The sequence below is a fragment of the Haemaphysalis longicornis genome, unplaced genomic scaffold (genome assembly GCF_048455015.1).
Source record: "Haemaphysalis longicornis isolate Haplotype H1 unplaced genomic scaffold, Haemaphysalis longicornis Haplotype H1 scaffold_5, whole genome shotgun sequence".
Classification (NCBI taxonomy): Eukaryota; Metazoa; Arthropoda; class Arachnida; order Ixodida; family Ixodidae; genus Haemaphysalis; species Haemaphysalis longicornis.
This window is the reverse complement of record NW_027526385.1, coordinates 114388861-114410750: the sequence shown is the minus strand read 5'-3', so window position 1 is coordinate 114410750 and position 21890 is coordinate 114388861.

Below are 21890 nucleotides of genomic sequence, written 5' to 3'. Positions count from 1 at the left end.
ACAAGTGGAGCGCAGGAAGGGTTATTGGTTTCTTTTTTCAGCTGCTTCGAACAAATCGTACTTTCTTCGATATTGCGTTACGAAAATGGACAAAAAATAGCATTAAGTGATATTTTTTGATGGATAATAGTAGGACCCTAATACGTTTGCTTCAATTAGACCACGCCCTTGCTCAACATGCTGATGGCCGAGGGCTAAATAAACTTTGTGTTTTATGTATAGACAGAGGCTTTACATATTCCTTGCATTTTAAAGCTACGTAAATGCTGAATTTTTGGTCCCTCTGTATGTCTGTAAGTCTATGTGTCTGTGACTTGACTTAGACATCTGGCCAAAGTGAAACAAAGCTCCGGTGTCAATTTTCATTGTCAACACTGCGCGACAAAGACCAGGGACGAACGAAGACTACAAACAAGCGGTCTTTATCGCGCTGTGTTGACAATGAATTACCAACTAGACGGAACCCTTACGCTTTTAGGTCAATTTTCATACTTCCAGCGCTGTGTCGTCGTTCAATCTTTCCTCGTCTCGTTCCTTTTGCGCTGCTTGTTCGATATAACACTTGTCCACATTGTTGAACCAGGACAAGACAGTACGAAAAACATAAGGCAAAACGTCAATACATAGGTGATATTTGTAGTGTTCCTTAAAATATTAGTTTATAGATGCTAGATATTGGCGAAATGCAATACTACATCCACTAAAGAAAGAACTTCCCTCAGTCGCTGCTGGTTCCTGCGCCACTAAAGTATTGGCGGTATTTTGGTAAACCAAGCGAGAACAGTTATGAAATGTAAAATTAGACAGGTTTTACGTTCTGCTTGAAACGCACGTGGGGTAGGGTAACGTGGTTATATAAACGTTGAAGTGGGCCGCCTCAATTCATGCTCCTCTCTGCCGTATGGCAGCGCTGGCATCGAGGCAGCCGCCATAGAGGTGTGGATAGTGGTAAAGTTAAATTGACTGGAGGAAACCTCTCGCGTGTATACCTTGGGAGGAGTGCGACGGAGGAGAAAGAGCATGAGAGGTGAGCGGGAAAGCGGAGAGAGGCATTTACTTGGCAAATGTGCACGAAGGGCTGTCGTCTTTTGTCGACATTTGCAACGCAAGGAGCAGATAGGCAGCCAATATTTCTTGTGGTATTTAACCAGAAATAAAGCCAAGGACACATGTCGACATTAATTATATTCTCTTGATAGGCATTTCACACTTTTACAATAAAAAGAATATAGTTACTGCACCTTGTAGAAACATAAGCTTCGCGTTCATTAACACATTAGACAAAAAATCGATAGCAACTTACCTTCTCTAGCATTGACGAAGCCGTATCGTATACAATGCAATCGGCGTTGCCGATTTCACCGTAAACAAATTCCTCCTCATATTTTTCCGAACGTGGCCATCTAATTACAGAGTCGTAAGGCCTTCCCTTGTGGTCAAGTTCTGCTGTGAGCTGGGAGTTTTAAGAATTTCCTAAATCAGGTAAAATTGACCAGTAGTTGAAAAAATGTACAAAAAACTAAATATTGGACAAAACATGCATCACAAGGCGCACTGCACTAATCTTGATAACAAAGAAAAGAACATCTGTGTGACCTGAGTAGTATATTTTATCACGCTTTTATGTGAAAAATTATGCATAGGTCAAACAGGGCATTGCGGAAACACCAGGCTGAGGAAATATTTGACTAAAAAGAGGAACGTTACCTTAGCCAGTCATCCCCAGTGTCACACTTTGTTCGACCGTCATTTTGCATTGCAAAAAAAAGCCAACATATAAAAGAAAATGTTAAAGCACTCTATACTTCAAAGCCTGTACGGGAGGCATTATCCAGCAGTTATTGCCTTGCTGAGCCATTCTTTGCATACTTATGTGCGGTAAGGGAATCTGAAGAGCTGGTTCAGAGCAGGGAATTTGAAGTGCTGGTTTAGAGCATGCAACTAGGAATATTGGTAGAGGTCGAGGGTGGGCATTGGGGGTGCCGTATGTTTTCTTTTGTTTTTCTACTTTTAGTGCTTCGAAAATTGTCCTGTTTGTTCTCTGTATGGGAGGCCGAGTGCGCAAAAGCATTGATGTAAGTATGGTGTCTTGATTTTACTACTGAAGAACGGAGACTTGGGCTAGTTGGTATGTGTTCATCTTGATGGAAAACAAAAGCGCTCAAAAAACAGAGACGAAGGAAGACGTGCTCTCTACGACTTCCTTCGTCCCTTTTTTCTGGGCGCTTTTGTTTTCCACCAAGATAAGCACCGTGCTGTCAGCGTCTTCCTTCGTCCCTGTTTTTTGATCACTTTTGTTTTCCACCAAGTTGATTTTACTAGTTAGGTATATATACTGTTGATATGTTTTTTATACCCCAAGTTCTGAGGCAGGCCTTGTTGTGCCTTTTGGTGTGCTGTCGCCTGGCAAAGTTTGCCCGCTGCTTTTGTGATAAAGAGTATCCAACTATTTTAACGTTGAACCCTTTTAAGCGTAATTGTAATCGCGTTATGTAAAATTGAACTGCGCATGGTTACAGCAAATGGGTGCGTCTGGTTCCCATGCCGCGTGTATAAAAGGTTTGTTTCAAGCACCGAATATCCGTGGCAGCAAGACTCACAAGACGTCATGTTAGCCGGTCTGTGTTTTAGCTTAGTGAAAGGAGTTTTCCGTAAAACATTGGAAAGAAGTTTTGAAAACTTTCCGGAAGTGAGAATGCATTGCCATATTATGTCTAAAACCATGGATTCTGGGGTAGTTTTTTGGCTACGCAACACTCATTAGCTGTAGCAAGCGATTTTTTTCGCTCACCTGGGAGAGCTTCCACAACAAAATGAATAAAAAGACTGAAATAACATGTACCAGGATACTGAATTCTCCAAAACGCCAAGAGAGCACAAACCCTTAGTCGACGTGACGCCGATTCACGTGTATGAGTGTTCTGTAGAGAACGTCGACCCCAAATTCGGTTAATTCAAAAGTCGTGATTTCGGGAGCTAATAAATGTCTACGCCAACAGCTGCCCTAGTCTGGCAACCATATCACCGCCCACAGCAATTTTTGCGCATTAAAATTACTGATGAGAACGACATTGTTACCAGTTTTTTCTAAGGTGGACGCTCTAGAGGCGACAATGCGATCCACAGCCACAGGTGGCGTGAGTGGCACTTATGTAAGTTATGTAAAGTATAGAAACGCACCGTGTATTTAACCAAAGCGCGATTAAAAATGGTAACACTTGAATACAAATATCTCCGAAGAAGTGTTTAGGGACGCGCATGGAGTAGACGTCCGAGGTTTGAACATTGTAACAAACAAATTCTTAGCTAGCGAAAGCGCCGATAAAACATAGAAGTTTGTTTTATATCCTTATTTGCAATAACATTTCTCGTAGTGCTGAGACACCGCCGTCATGCTAGGCGCAATCAGAAACCACACGTTCAACATGATTTGGTTCTGTCCACTGACACCTATCGAAGAAGGTGGTACTGGAAATATCTTCTACGACTTGTTCGAATAATCCGCGAATACTTCAAAAACTTTTCAGTGTGTAAAACTGAATTAGGTGTATGAACTAGAGGTGAGAGCTTACAAGCGTTGTGTCCCGGGTGCGTACTGTGCTAAAACAACACTTTCATGAAATAGCAGCAAAGTGTTGAATTTTTAAAGCCTGAGTGACAGAAGACAGTTGAAATATCTAACCACAAACATGCAGTATTATTGCCGAAATACAGCTTCCGGGTAATTATATTGGGTGCCCGCACACTGAATTGTAGGTGGCAGTGCAATATTGTAAACCACTGTTTTGGGATGGTAAATTACAAACAACCACTTTAGGAACGCTACAATGTATAGAAAACGGAATTAGGAGTAGTGATCGGGAGAGATAAAACTCTAAAAAGTTGAGTGACCGGCGTATTGTTTGCTTTCTACAGCCTGTGTAAAAGGACACTGGTAAAAACTCTCTCCCGCAAACAGCCAGCCCCAGATGGTTGTATTGAATTGTCATTACGACCAGAACTCCCAAATACTGAATCTATATGGTAAAAAATAATGCTTGATGGTCTCGCTATTATTGTTGGTGCTGTCTACCGTCCCCCTAACTCTACCTGAGACGTTTTTTTAACTGTCAGTGACTATATTGTTGGACATAAGCTGGACGGTTCTAAACTCGTATTTACCGGAGACTTCAATGCCCACTCTACAGATTGGAAGTTGTTAACATCAACTGGCAATGACAGAATAATTTCTGATCCGTTAAATAATATGTGACTAGCTTTCGATCTATCGAAGCTGGTTGATTAGCCTACGCGCGAGGATTTTATACTAGACCTCGTTTTTTCCAACCATGAATTTATTACGAATGAATATTAGTGCAGGGTTGTCGAAGGAATTTCCGACCATAGGGCTGTTATAGTTGATTTAAATGTTGCTTGTAAGCCAGTACGACCAACGTTTAAGACTGTGCTGAATTTTGAATGCGCAGACGACACTTCTGTTTTTGATATATTTGCATCACGCTTTGACGATTTCGTATTTTGTAGTGACCACTGCAGTATTGATACGTTGACTAACAAATTTTACGTTATAGTAATGAATGTCTAGCGCAGTTTCTTCCTCACAAGGGCATAAACTTCTTGCCAAACCGCCTGGGTATGCGGGCCAATTATACAGCCTAAACGACGAATTAAGCGACTGCGAAAGCGACGGAGGTCTCACAATCATGATGGGGAGTCCGAAATTAACCGGCTGAAATTTAAACTAAAGGCTAAATTGAGTGATGCGAGAAACTTTTACTTTAATACCACGTTAAGCTGTTTTGTGAAAAATAATCCCATAAAATTTTGTGAAACTATCTATCCTACTACTGCCTGTCCGTCAACTTTCGCGATAGATGAGGTATCCTCCTCCGATTGTTCCACAATTTCTGAAGCGTCTAAAAAGTATTTCCAAACTGTATTTGGATATGACAATGCAACGACCCCTGACATTTGTAGCAGCCAGAAAATAAGTTCGTTTTCAGTAATTAAAATCAGTTACACTGGCGTTCTTAACCTTCTGTTGAATATCGACACTACTAAAGGTGCCAAGCCTCATGTCATACCAAACATATTTTTGAAGTTTTATGCAGAATGGAATGCGCGTTATTCATCAATAATATTTGCTAAATTGTTAGAGACATGTACTGTGCCGAACTTTTGGAAAATCACCAAAGTAATTCCTTTGTTTAAATTGGGAAATAAGCAACGCATTTCTAACTACAGACCTATTTCATTAGCGTGTACATGTTGCATGCTTTTAGAGGACATAATTTATAAACATGTACTTAAGCACCTCGCTGATAGCAGCGTTCTGTCGCGTAATCAGCATGGTTTTTGCTCTCATTGTTCTACAACTACACAGCTTATTGAATTACCTAATGACATCTCTTCGCCTCTTAATACTGGAAGTCAGGTCGACGCCATAATCATAGAATATAGCAAAGCATTTGATGTGGTGTGTCACCCTCCGCGGTGGCTCAGTGGCTAAGGCGTTGCGCTGCCGAGCACGAGGTTGCGGGTTCGATTCCCGGCCGCGGTGGCCGCTTTTCTGATGGAGGCGAAAAGCAAAAACGCCCGTGTGTACGAGATTTCGGCGCATGATAAAGATCCCCAGGTGGTCAAAATTAATCCGGAGCCCTCCACTACGGCGCGCCTCATCACCTGCGTTGCGTCGGCGCGTTAAACCCTACAATCAATCAATCGATGTGGTGTGTCACAGAAAAGTTTCTTTTAGACTGTGAAATATTATTAACGATGACAAAATATTAGGCTGGATAGCTGATTGGCTATGTTTGAGGTCACAATTTGTTACTTTTGAGCATGCGCATTCATCTTCGTGTGCAGTCACTTCCGGAGTACCGCAGGGCTCGGTACTTGGGCCCCTATTGTTCAGTATATGCAATATTATGTCCCACAGAGGTCATTAGGGACACACCAGAGAAGCTGCGATTGTACACTGACGACTGCGTTCTTTATAGTAGCGTTAATAACGATTATGACCAAGATGTCCTGAACAAAGTATTTTCGTCCTTTTGCGGGTGGAGTAGCACGCGGCAAACGAGCATTTTTTTACCAAAAAATTTTCAAATGACATTTACCAATAAAAACAGCCGTTAAGGTTTAGTTATAGTTACAATGGGCACTAACTAAACTCTGTCAATACATTCAGATATCTTGGTGTTGCCTACAGTGAAAACGTAAAGTGGCACCGTCACATCGAAACAATTTGCCAAAGGGCACTTAGAAAACTGGGATATGTAAAACGAACAATAAAACCCTCTACCAAAGACTGCAAATTAACCGCGTATAAATCGCTCGTCCGACCATTGCTAGAGTACGCCTCAGCGGTATATTCACCCTATGGTGCACTTTACATAAAAATGCTCGAAGGCATACAGAAAAAAAGCAATACGGTTCATTTTCGGCCGGTATGACCGCACTTTTTCTTCCTTATCCCACGCATGGTTATTGTCGTTAGAACCATCGCTTTTTGAAGCACACTTGATCGTATCACTCTGCTTCTTAAGATTGTACACGGCCGCAGATGCATTGTGGCGCCGATTACATTTTGTCATTCAGTACGACGAGCCACGCGCCGATCTCACCCACTCAACATTGTTCCCTTCCAGCCATTTGTATATTGCTTTGCGCATTCTTTTTTTCCAGCCGTTGTTGAGATTTGGAACAACCTAGATGGTTCCCTGCGCGAAAAACCAATTGAAATGTTTTTGAAAGAACGGCCTCATTATATTTTGTAATATGTTTTAAAAGCTTTGTATGTCACTTTGGTGTTGCCTAATGTATGTTCTTTTCTTGTCCTGATGTACCAACTCATACTATGTCTCGGGTATCGAGACAGCAATATCTGTAAATAAATAAATAAATAAACAAATAAATAAATAAATGTTTTCGTAAATAGAGGCTTGGTCATGCTGCCAGACATAAGCAGCAGACTTACTCTAGTGGGGTATGGTGGCTAAGACTCTATCGAAACAAATAATCCTATGTCCATATTCCGCCATACTGCGCAGTTCTGCCCACCTATTGCGAACATTATCAGCACACAAAGCTATTATGAAGGTGCATCTATTGATGTTGATGATCTATCACAAATTTGCTTAGCTCCAAGATACGGGTGTGACGCCGGGCTCTTGCTCTTGTCAGAGGAAGGTGCAAATCTCTTGAGCACCAAAAACCCGCTTCCTAATGTTACAAATCCAAAGACCGAGGGTTAAAATGAAACACAATACAATTCCCCACCCTTTCTCAGGAGCCAACAAAGGGTATACACATAATTACAAGCATTTCAGGAGGTTAACTAAATATTTCACGATAGATACAAAACATATTAAAATGAAAACCCTATGATTATATGCTTACAGGAGACAAAAATATCGCTATGCTACATTCAAATTCCAAAAGAACACTCCACATACTTCTGTGGTGGTTAGGCGTTGGTGTAAAAATTTGTTGCATGCCATCAAATAAAAGCTTTGTAATTATCTCGCAGTGGCAGCTGTGGCACATACAAACTTCTGTATTGTGACAACGACTGGTATATTTTACACATTTTTGAAGTAACAGGTGCTCAGTTCCCCATTGTACCAATTATTCCCCGTCCGTATGTCGACTACGGTGATGCTTGAAAGTAAAGATTTCCCGAAAGGGATGCGTTCGCAGCCGTTTGATTCTAGATTTTGATTCGCATATGCTGCCGCAGATGCTGATGAGTCACTTTGCTGTCGCTATTGCTCGCACGCAGTTTGGGCTTTTAATTTCAGTAAAACGTAATACGGCAACCATTCCAAACGTCGCAATTTCGCAAGAATAAAGTTTCACGTTGAGCCATTGTAGTCTTTAGATGAGCTGGTGCTTAATTACCCCTCATTTTCCCGCCCCAGCACCTCTCTCAAATTCAAACTGCTTCAACTGCGTTTAAATGGCGCAATGGGATAGACATCGTTTTTATAACACGAGGTATCAAGGTTCAATCCCGACCACAGGAAGCGTTATTTATTCACTTTACCCTAAAACTTCACCGTCCCTGAAGAACGTGGCTTTCTTGCAGTGCGTTATGTCGTGCGAAGAAAACGTTATGAGTGATACATAGAGAGGTACTGCTTCAAAGTGACTGATGATTCACCGGAGCCCTTCATTGTAACTAACAGCATAGTTCAATTCACGTCATCACTTTTGGCTGTGTGAGCATGTGAGTGCCATTACGAGACACAGAAAAATTTCTGCTTCCCTCGAGTCTCAATCAGCACAATAAAAACAGTTGCACTTAGGATATTGAGTTAGTTTTATTCTAGTGAATGGCGCCGTTCCCCGCAGCGAGCAGAGAAGGAACAATGCTCATGGAAATGAAACCAGCCACAGTGTAGGTAATCCCTAAACCACCCACTAATCGAGTCATTCTGAAAACACGCCCCGTCTGTCTACGAACGGATTGGCAGCGCTGTGGCTTTTTCTTCTTAGTCACCACCATGAAATGTATTTGTACATCAATTCATACTTTTGGTAACTTTCTCGTACAAGGAGGGAATAAATCCGGGAAAGAATGAAGCAGCAGCGATTTCAGAAGCGTGCAATGCCAGCCACTGCACAAATGTTCCCATAACCGCCACTTTTTCAAGTCGTTTCAAGGCACATGACGTTCCTGTTTTCAAGGAACGTCATGTGCAGCTTTCAAGCATCTTTCAATATCACAAAGGTATTTTAATCTTAATATTTTTTCAATCTCACAAAGACATTTCCCGTCTAAATATTCGCAAACACAGGTATTTGAACACCCATTCTTAGTTTAGTTGTTGGCGTAAAGTAGTACTTTACCTCGTTATAAAAAAAAGGGGCAAACCTAGCGGATATATTGAAGCCTGATACTGCTTATTCATTCACATAGGCGACTACATACTTAGCCATTTTGAAGGCGCGTGTCAGACGCGTTGTAAGACAGATTGCCGGCGCCGGCAACATTTCGGGTCCTAGCGGGTATTACACAACAGTAAGAAGAAACGAGAAGTACTCGCGGGCATTTATTGTACCGCAGTGTATTTGGGGTAAAATATATATGATTTTTTCAACACAATGTTAAGACACTAGCCGTTAGAGGCACAAAGCATTCGGCAGAGAGAATAAACTATTTCGGAGGCCTCCTGTGAAAGTCAACCCTCACGTAGGTGGTGCTTTTTTTGCAGGGATATGTATCCCGCTTTTGGCCCCTGGCCCCTGGGAACAAGCCGTAGCTCATTCTCCGGGGTGGGGCTATGCAGCAAGATCCCCCATCACTGGTGAACAGTCGTGTGGGTGTAGGGGCGATGAATAGAGAAATATTCTTCGCAAGCTCTCTACCGGGGTGTACGTGGATGAGTCACCTGAAGGCACGCGGCGTAGGCGAGGGGGGGAAGCGGGGGCTGAGCCCCCACCCCCTTCCCGAAATTTTTCCACCCCGCGTCATGCTGCCTGTTATGCCTAAAGCCCTATAAATACAGGAGCTTTAGTTATGCCTAGTACGTCGCGTGTGAACAAAGGCGCACATACTTCGGACGTGCCAATATTAAAAAAAAACAGCGTTCTTTTGGTAAAGCCCAGTTTGTATTTCGCGCGTTCGGTTTTCTGACTGCCTTGATGGAAGTTCGCGTCGCAGCTGACAGATGGCGCCACCAGTCCACGGCGCGCGCGCCGCTCGTCGGATCTTGTTCTCGGCGGTTGCACTCGGTCTTGCAAGAGGTAGCGTCAAACATCCCCCTCGCGAAGGGCACGATCAAATGCAGAGCATTTCCGGGGGCGCACGACGTTAAGTAGTTTGCGTTACGTTAATGTTGTTGCACCTGTGGCAACTGCTGACGAGAGAGCGCTCGTCACCAGTAATTTGAATGAGTCAACGATATAAGGCACGTTCATAGCGTCCCATTCTGTGTCGGTTCTGTGGCGCCGTGGGTAGAGCACCATGTACATTGCGTTCTGCCCGCAGGGTCGAGGGATCGAAACCTGGCGCCGGATAGTATTTTTTTTACATAGTAGGGACAACGACGGTGCGGACTACGGACGTCAAGGCGGGTGACATCGTGAGTTACTGAAATGCTCTGCATTTATTAGTGGCTGGTTTTCCCACTCAATATACACTCCCTCAACGTTACGGGAGAGTGCAGTTTTTCGCAGAGAGGACCGGTTTCTTGAAATTGAAATATGAACAAGCGCTTTAATGTTCGAGTATGCAGGAAACAGACAGTATGGATTTGCCTGTCTATTCTTCCCTGTTTCTTCCGGAGTTCTGCGTGTGGTGCTACAAACATCTGCCTGCTACGAATGTTGTAAGTATTAATGTCCGTAAAACCATCGATGATCTTCGCCCGGCTGGTCACTGCTTCGATTTGCTTGTGGCTAAACTCATTGCAAGCTAAAGCAGAAATGACCGGGAAGCAGAGAAAATGGAAGTTTTTTTCCAAAGATTTCTGTTCATGAACATCGGGACGAGAGGCCTTTACAGAACGGTGGCACCCCGAAAGTAGTGAATAGGCGTCTTATCGTGGGGAAAAATCAGATGTATGCACTTAAAGACAAATAACGCAATTTCATCACAAATAGAGATAAAATAGTCACAGTGGCCGAGGAGTTCTATAGGGATCTATACAGTAGCCGGGACATACAGGATAATGCCGAACGAGACAGTACTTCAGAGGAGATATGCATCCCACCTGTAACAACCGAAGAAGTAAGGAAGGATTTGAAAGAAATGAAATGGGCCAAAACACCTGGTGAGGATCAGATAACAGCAGACCTCATGAAGGGGGTTGGAGAAATTGTACTTGAAAAACTGGGAAACAGTATCCGCAATGCCTAATGACTGTAAGCGTACCGGAATCTTCAAATAATGCGAACATCATTTTAATCCATTAAAAAAGTCACATGAGGGACATGAAAAATTAGAGGCCGATCAGCTTAGTGTAAGCCGTCTACAAGGTGCTTACCAAGTAATCGCTAACCGAATTTCTGCAAATTTTAATTTCAGTCAATATAAGAACAAGCATAGTTCCGTAACGACTATTCAACAACGGACCATATTCACACGACAAATCAGGTGATAGAGAAATGCGCTGAGTATGCTGAACCCCTATTTTTTGCCTTCATGGATTATGAGCAAGCATTGGACTCGGTGGAAACCTCAGCAGCATTCAGGCATTACGAAATCACGGAGTACGTCAGCATTATGCAAGAATACTAGAGGATATCAACAATAGGACCATACCTACCATCATCCTCTATAAGGAGAGCAGTAAAATACTAATAAGAAAGGGCGTCAGACAAGGAGACACAATCTCCCCAATGTTATTCACAGCATGTTTACAAGAAGTATTCAGAACATTAGATTGGTGAAAGGTGGAAGTAAGGATTAATGGAGAATAGCTAAGTAACCTCAGATTTGCTCATGACGTTACCTTGTTAAGTAACTCGGGGGAGGAATTGCAAAGCATGCTTACCGCACTCGACAAACAGAGTGGAACCAGGGGCCTCAAAATTAATATCCAGAAAACAAAAGTAATGATCACTAACCTCGGGATAGCCGAGCGGTTTGAGATTGGTGGCTAGGCCGTGCAAGTAGTAAGCGAATATATCTACTTAGGCCAAGTTGTGACCCCGGATCCCAACCATGAGGAAGAGATAATTCGAGGGATAAGAACGGGGTTGAAGTGCATTCAGCAGGCATCCTCAGATAATAAATGGCAGCCGACCATTGTCCCTTATGAAGAAAGTGCATGACAGCTGCATCTTACCGGTAATCACATACAGGGCAGAAACTTTGAGGCTCACTAAGAGGGTTCATCTTAAAATGAAGACGACTCAACACGCAATGGAACGGAAGATGATAGGTGTGTCATTCAGGGACAAGAAAGGAGCGGAGTGGGTCAGGGAACAAATTCGTGTTAAGTACATAATATAGAAATTAAGAAGAAGAAATGGACGTTTGAAGGGCATGTATTGGAAAGGCAAGATATCCGTTGGTCATTACGGGTTACAGAGTTGATTCATAGAGAATTCAAGCGTTGCAGGGTGCGGCAGTACGTTGGTTAGGAGAGTAGATAAAGAAGTTTTTGGGGATAAATTGGCCACATTTAGCAAAGGACCGGGGTAATTGGAGAATAATGGGAGATGCCTTAGCCCTGCAATGGGCGTAGATAGGGGGTGATGATGATGATGATAATTGGGAGGGCCAGTCTTGACACCTAGCCATTCTGCGAGCTTGTCTAGGCTAGATCGAAAATGTTGATCAATTTAGTAATACCCGCAAAGGCGAAAGCCAGGGCAAAAAGAGTTCTTCGGCTTTCACAGCATTCAGAGTATTCGCGTTTGTGACTGGCTATAGTGCTGGGCCTGGATGTGTTCATGATGAAGAATTTTCGCGCTTGTAATATTTGCACTGTCTTTTGTCTTTTGCGCTCAGTGTTCGCCTTGTGGAAAAGAAAATTAACAATGTTTGCGGAAAAATTGAAATCTACCGCATTGGTTTGTTCTCATAATTATCATCTTCTGCAGTCAGTATTAAAACACAAGAGTTAAGCGTGTTTGAAATTTCACACCGCAAGCAACATTTTCCCTTCTGTATAAGCAGGATGAACGTGTTGGTGCTTTGGTTCTTACTGCTATGATTTTTAGGTGCGAACCGGCATTAGAGGTGGGTGAGAGGGAAAGAGAAATCTTTGCGAAAGTGTTTAAATGTGTGGCAATGTATTTATGTTCTCATAGCCACCACCTTATCCAGTCATTTGGATGATACAATAGGTGCATGTACAAACAATTTGCAGCACATAGATCATAGACGGTAATGCTTTCTCGATCAGCATGGCAAAACGTATTCACGCGCTGATTCTTACGTCGTGTTTTTTACGTACGATGCATACACACATTAAGCGAGGGAAAGACAGAGGGAGAGTAGCCGTAGACCTATTGAAACCTGTCGCAGTCTGTTTAGTCCCCATAACCAACATTTTATCCAGTTTTGAAGACACTGGCCTAAAGAGAAAAAAGTTGGCAGCTGATAAAAGCTTCCTTTTTCTCGATGATGACCCTAAAATTCCTGTGCATTGTTTTTACCATGTTGTTGTTCCACGTACGAGGCAGTACTACACGTGGAGAGAAGAGAAGCAGCAATGCTCTTGCAACTGTTTAAATCTACCTAAGCTTATTCATGTTCCACTCACTAACCGCTTGACTGTTTTTACCGGCAGAGGCCGTGTGCGTATACAAAGAACTTGGCATGCCTTGAGGCTGCTACAGTCTTGATCAGCACATTTAAGGGCTTGGTGATTGATTATTGCCTTCGTTGTTTTTTCACCAAATGACAGTAATAAACACGGTACAAGAGATGGAGCAATTTTTCCGCTCATGTTCAAGTCCGGCACAGTGCATTTAGATTCCCATAACTACCAACTGATGAAGTTGTTCTGAAGAAACAAGATTTTGAGAGTACAAAAAATTTGGTAGCGCATAGAGACTTCTTCCTTCTTAATTCAGTAAGGTGACAAAGGGTGCGTGCTTTGAACCTTGCGGCCCTCTTTTTTTACGGACGTCGTGGTATTACACGCAGGTTACAAAAAAAAATTATGCTCGCGGAAATTTCGAGGTCTCTCGAAGTGCATCCAGGTTGAAAAATCAACAACTTATCCAGTAATGTCTAAGGTACAAGTCTTATGAGTGTTGAAAATGGGCAGTGGACTGACGAATCAGTCTTCTATATGACGACGGGGATACGTGCGTATGTGTGTGTGTGTGTGTGTGCTTTGATTGTTACTCTCTGGGTTTTTTGCGTACGAGGGTATTACATTTGTGCAGAAAAGGAGGGTTAATGCTCGCGAAAATGTTGACATCTGCCTCAGTGCATTTGTTTTCCCAAAACCGGAAAAATATTTCGTGTTTTTTGAAGACGTAGTTGCATGCCTGTACAAAGCAATTTTCAGCGCACAAAGTGTGCTTTCCTAGATATCAGCATACTAAATGTGTTTTTTATTTGATCCCTGTCATTGTCGTTTTCTCGTTCGAGCTGTTATTGCGCAAGAGGATGAGTCAAGGAGCAATTCTCATGGGTAAGTTGAAGTATACAGCAGTTTATTACAGTACCCATTATCATTGGCACTTGCACTCATATTTGTAACCATAGCCTTTTGCATGTACAAAGCATTTTGGAGAGAGACATAATACACTTTATTTTTGGGCCTTCTGTGCACATCAGCACGAAACAGAGGTGATACTGTGCTGGCAGTGAGCGATAAATTGCTGATGCTGCCTGGCCCCATGCGACGAACCGCAGCTCATTCACCAGGGTGGGGCTGGAGAGCAAGATCATCCATAATTCAATAATCGCCATTGGGGCGTTGCACCGAGACATACCAAACAGTGGCGGATTTTCCGCCTAAAGCTAAACTAAAGCTAAGCTAAACATCCTCCGCGCCCGACAAATTTCATTCACCCAAATCCTACGGGCACAACTGCAGTACTGGTCTAGTGTCTTCTCTACTTCCTGGTAAAGCGGTCTTACATGCCTTAGCATTATTGTCCCTCGATATCCTACCGAGGTTCCAGAATGTTATGGGCACCTTGTCTTCCTTGATCACAACTACTTCGCCAGCAATAAACTGGTTACCAGGCTGTACTCCTCTGATAGGCGGGCTTCTAAGGGACGAAAGGTATTCTTTATGCTAGCGTTTCCAACAAATGTCTACTTTTTTCTGCATGCACTTCCACAGCTTGAGGGTGTAAGCGCGATTTGAAAATGGTTCGCCAATATTGGAGCTAGGCAATGCACTTGACCTCCAACCAGTTAGGAAACGCAAAGCCGTAAGTACCACTGCCTCAGTAGCGTCAGAGGGATGTAGGTTAGTGGCCTAGAATGCACCACATCCTCAATTTCTGCAAGTAGGGTAGCGAGCTTCTCAAATGTGAAGCAAGCTTTCCCAAGCGTTTTTCGGAAACAGCCTTTGACGGACGGAATCATCTTTCCCCAAACTTCTCCCCAGCACGAATCGCGTTCAGCAATAAATTTCCAGGTAATGTAAGTAGTGGAGCAGTAGTCCTGCACCTGGAAATGGCGGAAACGTCGGTACATCGCTTTGAACTCCCGACTGTGAGCCAGAAAGCTATGGTATTGCCGGAGGAAACAATGGCAAACTGCTTCGCTAAACAACCCTACGAAAAGCCATCAGAAATGGTCCTGCAGTCAGATCAAAGCCTAACTTGCATAAGGGGAAAGCACAAGTGGAAAGCCCTAACCACGGCACTTTTAAACAACACTATGTATGCCTTAGCAGCACTGTTTCTCTTAACAAAATCAAGTTCGGCAAAGTCAAGACCCACAACCTGAATCTGATGAGACCTGTCCACCCTGCTTGTCGGCAGTGGTACGGTTGGTTCTGACGCAGGTTGTAGCTTGAAACGGGAGCACCCTTTCACCTTGAAATGACTTTTTTCATGCGCTGTCTGCCCCTAATAACCCAAAACTGCTCGCACAGCTACACAAGGCTGTCATTGAACCCGCTACGCAGCAGGCGCCCGCGCACGCTGTCGGTGATGACTACAGTTGTCAAAACGGCTACAACAACAAAACACGCGGTGCCTGCTTACGCACAGAGTGGAAGCCCATGATAGCTACAGCCGTATCTTTGGCGCTCGTCATCGGCACTCACGAGGGTGCCCTACTGCACTCGGGTGCTTCAGCGCATGCACACAGCTTGGCTTAGGAGCCCGAGCGCTATCATAGGGTGCCGCGCTGTGCATTCGCTGGCACCTCTTTCTTTGTTGTTTTTACAATTTTGATGACTGTACGTTAACTGGTGATCGGTAGGTAGCAAGATGGGGCACAACACGTCTTCTCAAACTTTCACATTTTCAAGATGTGTCTTGATCCTGAGGATTCTATGATGGTCCGAGAATGAGTGCAAGTCACGATTGTGGGACGTCGTGTGCAGTCATTTGTCCGCTGATAGAGTGCAGTCATTTGTCCGCTGATCCAAACGCATCCGCTTGAGTGCTCTTGATCCATATAAATTCGGCATCTTTTATCTCTTGAGCCGTTAGTGATCCTATCACTAGTTGATTTGAGTGGACTCGGCAATTGTTTACCATTCTTCTAATCCAAGCTGTAATTCTTGTCACTGAGATCCAGATGCTTTGTTTGTGAATCTCAAAAAGAGGCTATTTGAGAGAGCAGTGGCAGGCCAATATGGTCGCCTCCTCCTGGTTCCTTGCCTCATATAACAGATCTGGTGACTCGTCAGAAATCGCGTCGCTTTGCGGCCAGGATTCTCCGGGACCAGCCAGCCATTCATGCCCATGCTACCATCAGTTGTTTATGCAGAAGTTTTGCGCAGATATGCCTGTGGTGACTAGCGTGGCCGAATTATTCTTCCAGGGCAAGATAACGAATTGCTGGGTGAGTTTTAATGACTCAGTTGCATGCGAAGGGCTTCCATTTCGTCGATGGGGACTGTAACCAACTCAAGAAAAGTCGGGAGTCCGTCCAAGAGACGCATTCCACATTTTGTAGGGACTGTGTCTCGGAGCAGCTTGAGTAACCTAGCTCTCACGAGTGTACCCAGACGTTCCAGGCGTGGCATCGTCAGTCTATTAGTCGGAGCAGCCAGCGCTTTGGCAAGGAGTGGTTGAATTTCAATATTCCTTGAAGTGTCAATTACTCTGAGGTATGCGGCCGCTCCCTAAGCGCAGGGGCTGCCGTCCGTGAAGACGTGAAATTATGGAACATGTAGGCCGATGGTTGCTAGCAGATTCCATGAGAGGAAGAAAGTCCCTCATATCTTGAGAATCGGCAACTCAGTTGTCCCATTCGAATTTAAGGTATCCGGAAGGACACTTTCGCAGCCGAGTCTGTGCATCCCAATCTTCCGGATTAGCATCTTGACTCTGATGGCAAACAGTGCCAGCAATCCTAAGTGGTCGAAGATTTTTGATGAAGCCTGGAGCAGAGTTCTTTTAGTGCTGTGTCCTTCGTGTGCGACTTCTGGTATCGAATCAAACTTAAAAAGTGTGTCTTCATCGCAGTTTCAAAATATTCCAAGAACCTTAGTTATAGACATCTCAGTCCAAACTGTCTCGCCCGCGTGTTTGAGGTTATCTCTCAACACCTCGCAGTTACTAGCCCAATTCTGCATCTTCATTTCGGCGAGCTGCATTATCCTTTGTCTCTCCGTAAAGTCGCATTGCCTTCCTTGGAGTTGAAGCACCGAATACCACATCATCGACGTAGAAGCTTGCTTTCAGCTTCATCGCGGTATCTTGATAGTTTGGTTCGATGTGATTGAAGTGGTGCTTCAACGTAGCCGATAACAGGAACGGGCTTGCCGAGGTGCCTAACAGAACGTAGGTGATTCTAATTTTTTGTATTTTTGGCAATTATTTTGCCCCTGATGGTAATTCATCCAACCACAAAAAACTAAGGGCATCTAAGTCTTTCTCGCGAATGCCGATTTTCAAAAAAAAAGCCTTCTGCATGTCTGCCATAATTCCCATAACCAAAAAAGCCAAACCTGGTGAGCATCTTACAGAGGTCAGCATATAGATTCGGTCCTTTTTCCAGTTCCTAAAGCAGGCTCCTACTGCATGTGATGATGCGTCAAAAACCACGCGCAGTTTTGTCATCGTCGACGTTTCTCGAATTACTTCACGGTGCAGCATTTAGTAAAGATGCTCTGGGCGAGGAACAAGATCTGCAACCTTTTCAGCGTACCTATCCACCTCATAATGCTTTAGCTTTATCGTAGGCTTTTAATTTATTCGTCCCCATACGTGAGACACCTGACAAGTCCACGAAGTCTGGACAGGGCTACTTTCCGGTTGCCAAACATGCAGACGAGAGGCGGTTTCCAAGGTAACGCTACCTCATAGCACCCATTTCTGATTGTGGCTCTGTTGTTAAATTTGGCCAAAACATCGGCCTCAAGGTGGGAAGCGGGCGTATCCAAACTTCCGATGGAATGAGTTCCCAAAATCTTTGCAAAGAGAAAGAGACCTCATCGCCTTCATGGGTAGTTGTTCGGAGAACACATACTTGTCTGCCCGGTTTGCTGCACGCGGCGCTCCCACCGGTAGGTAAAGGACCCTGCAGAGTTAAGGGCATCTTAATGTTGATGGCGACTAATGCAGAATTCTCTGCGTCCCATTTCACTTCGCTTGTATTCGGCATTAACTTGTATAGCTACTTAGAGCCAATGAGAACACTTACGCCTGGCTCACAATCCAGGCTGTGATAAACAGTGGCGTCTGTTGATCATTTCCCTTCTCAAACTGTGGCTTGGAGAAAGTGGTCTCACTGAAAACTGCAGCATTCTCTTGACAAATCAAGCCCACCATGATAGTTTGAATGTTAACACCCGGGCTTTCGTGCTGACTGCGGAGCATAAACTTCAATATTTTATGTCAACGGTAGGCACGAGGTCTCGCGTTTCGGCGCGAAAAATCGATGTGCGAAACCGTGCCTCAGATTTTAGTGGCGCTGAAGAGAAAAGACGAAAAAACCAGGCATCCATCTCTCACAGTGTCTTGTTCTTTTTCTGAATACCAAAAAAAAGGTACTGCACGCGCTGCATGCTGCACGTACATATCTTGGTCTTCATCCTCTTCCTTGCGCGGCTCATTAAAACCACCTGACAGTTCAGCGTGAGATTCAAATATAATTTACAACACTCCGAGGAAAACCAGAGGAAGGCCGCCAACTTTTGGCAACGCCTTCGTTAGGGGGTCGGGTGCGTGTTTCGCGGCAAAGGTTGGCTCGTTCTTTTAGCACGACCGTATAAACGCCTTCACAAACTGATGTTGTAACAAAATCCAGGTGGTCAGGAAGATTTTGTGGTGATGAACCATATTCTAGTGTCATCATATTGCAACGAGTGTGTCTGCTATGAGACGGATCCACGAAGACGACGACGACGAAAGGCTCATCCACGTGGCGCGTGCAGGAGAGTTCGCGGAACGGCTCATGCTTTGGAACGCTGATTTGGCTGATCAGCGCTTCACGTGAGACCACGTCTTTTTGGTGGCTTTGTTTCTAGAGGCATAAGTTCGCATAAATAAATCTCCATTTGTCTTTGCCCCAACTTCGCCTGCTGCACTTCTTGCAACGGAACACTGGTGAATGTGCGGTGTATGTCCAGCAGTCATACCGGAAGCCACTCATCTAGCCCCATCAGGCCACTTCTCATCGACACGTCTGTCCATCGCAGCAGCCGCCGCCTTCTGGGCCTAACCCCTGAATTCGGCCTCATGCCGGGGAACGCTCAGTCGCTCCAGACTCGCGAAACGCAAACCACGGAGTCCAACAACTCCTAGGTGATTTTCCAACAACCTGAACTGCCACCCAGCTTCCAAGGCGAAGTGTACGAAGACGTCGACCACTGGCTAGACTAGAACGAACGAGTCGCTTCATGCAACCTCTAGAATGCCATCCACAAACTAAGAAACGTCTACTACTCGCTAGAGGACGGTGCCCGTATATGATTTTGAGAACCATGAAGCGAGCCTTTGAACGTGGGACGACTTCCGCCACGACATTCGCGAGGCATTCCCGAACGCAGATCGTAGGGACAACGCATTGCAATTTCTTGAATCCTGCGTGCAGAAGCCAAACGAAAGTGTGGAAATGTTCGCTGAGGACATAGCGCGTCGTTTTCGCCGAGCCGATCCCGACATGTCCGAGCCGAAAATGCTCTGGTGCCTTATGCACGGAGTGAAGGAGCAGCTCTTTGCAGGACTCGTGCGAAACCCGCCGCCGCCTGCGCCGCAGTTTATAAAAGAAGCTACCGCCATCGAATGAGCTCTGCGGGATCACTGCCGCGAATACAACCTAATAGACAATGCAACTGCGGCGCATGCCGCAATTCTTTCACCAGCCGACGAAAATTCGCTGCGTGACCTCGTCCGGAGCATTCTACAAAAGGAACTGAGAAAGCTTACCATGAGTTACTCCCAGCCAGCCATTGATACCATCGCTGAGGTCATCCGCGAAGAGATTTGTCAAGCCATTATCCCACCTGAACCCAACCAAGAAGTTTTACAAGTGAGCTATGCGAATGCCCTGGGTTGTCCTTTGTCTGCTCGGCCCTCTTTCCTAACGCAACGAAAGTTGCTTCTGCGACATGGTCCCGCACTGAGCCAATCTCCCAGCCACCGATGTGAAAGAGCATCTTATGGCGCACGGCAGACCGAACACCGCTATGCTACCAATGCGGTGAGGCGGGTCACGTGTACAGTCGCTGCCCATACCCCGAGATTGGACTTGCCGGTTTTTCAACCGCCGCTCGTCGCCCTCCTCGTTTCGGGGAACGACCTCCTGAAATTGACGCCTATTTCGCGCCGATGCAAGAGCAGTCTGTGAGACAGCGACCATGCTCACTCTCGCCAGCTCGCTTAAACATTTCGTTCAATCGTCGACGCTCTCAGGATGCGTCAAGGGGGAGGTCTCCAAGTCCCCACCGGAGAAACTAGAACCGGCAACCTCTGGAGGCAAGGTTGCTGCCGATGGAAGCTGCGAAGACCCTCCAATGTCGCCGGCGGTAGATCGGCGTACGGCGTAAGATTGCGCCTATGAAGTGGTGAGCGCCGATCTTTCGGTTTTATACGACGGGCAGGAAGTAACTTCTCTGGTGGACACTGGCGCAGATTTTTCGGTAATGAGCCAAGGACTCGCAGACAAGCTCAGAAAAGTAAAAACAACGTGGAATGCGCCACAGATTCGATCCGCAGGCGGCGATGTAATGACACCGACGGGCACGTTTACTGCAAAAATCCTTATATGTAAGACGAATTTTGTCAGCACTTTCGTCATCCTTCCCCAGTGCTGTAAAGACCTTTTTTTGGGAATGGATGTTCTGCGAGAATATCACGCCATTATCAATATCCCAGAGCGCCTAGTCACATTCTGTAACGACGTCACGGCTCGATACCTCGATTACGAACAAAGCTCGTCAATTTTGCTTCTCATTGATGAAGACGTCGTCTTGCCACCGAGGTCGTGCGCCTTGGTTTCCGTGAAGTGCGAGGGTTCCTGGTGTGGCGAACGGATAGTGAAGCAACAAGTGACCTTCTTTTTACCCGTGGCATTTCAATCGCACGAGGAGTAGTGCACCTAAATGATAATTGCACCGAACTACTTTTAACGAACTTCAGCAACAAACGCCAGAAATCTCTAAAGGAATCGCCGTAGCACGCTTTGAGAACATTGAAGAAAACTTTGAATGTCTAGCCCTACAGGCCGAAACAGCGCCAGGTGGCGGTGAGCCCTCCGTCTTCGACATATGCCCTGATCTACCAGCCACGAAGCAACATTGCCTGCTGGAACTATTACAACAGTTTATTGATTGTTTCTCTTGTACAACCAAGGTACGACCAACGCCCATTACTAAGCATCGGATCATCGCCATGCAGAATGGGAGACCTGTTCGCCAAAACCCGTTTCGTGTCTCTCCCAAGAAACGAGACGCTATACGGGACCAGGTAAAACAAATGCTGGAGGACGATGTGATACAGCCATCGCAAAGCCCCTGGGCTTCTCCTGTTATTCTGGTGCGGAAGAAAGATGGTAATCCACACTTCTGTGTGGACTACCGCGAGCTAAACCAAGTCACCAAGACTTTTTGTGTACCCGCTATCGCGAATCGATGACTACCTTGAGAGACTGCGCCAGGCACGGTATTTTTCGATGTTGGATCTCAGGAGTGGTTACTGGCAGATCGAGGTCGATGAGCGGGACCGGGAGAAAACTGCATTGGTGACATCGGATAGGCTTCATGATTTCAAGGTTCTCCCTCTTGGGTTATGCTCATCTCCAACAACATTTCAACGTCCTATTGATACTGTCTTGACCGGCC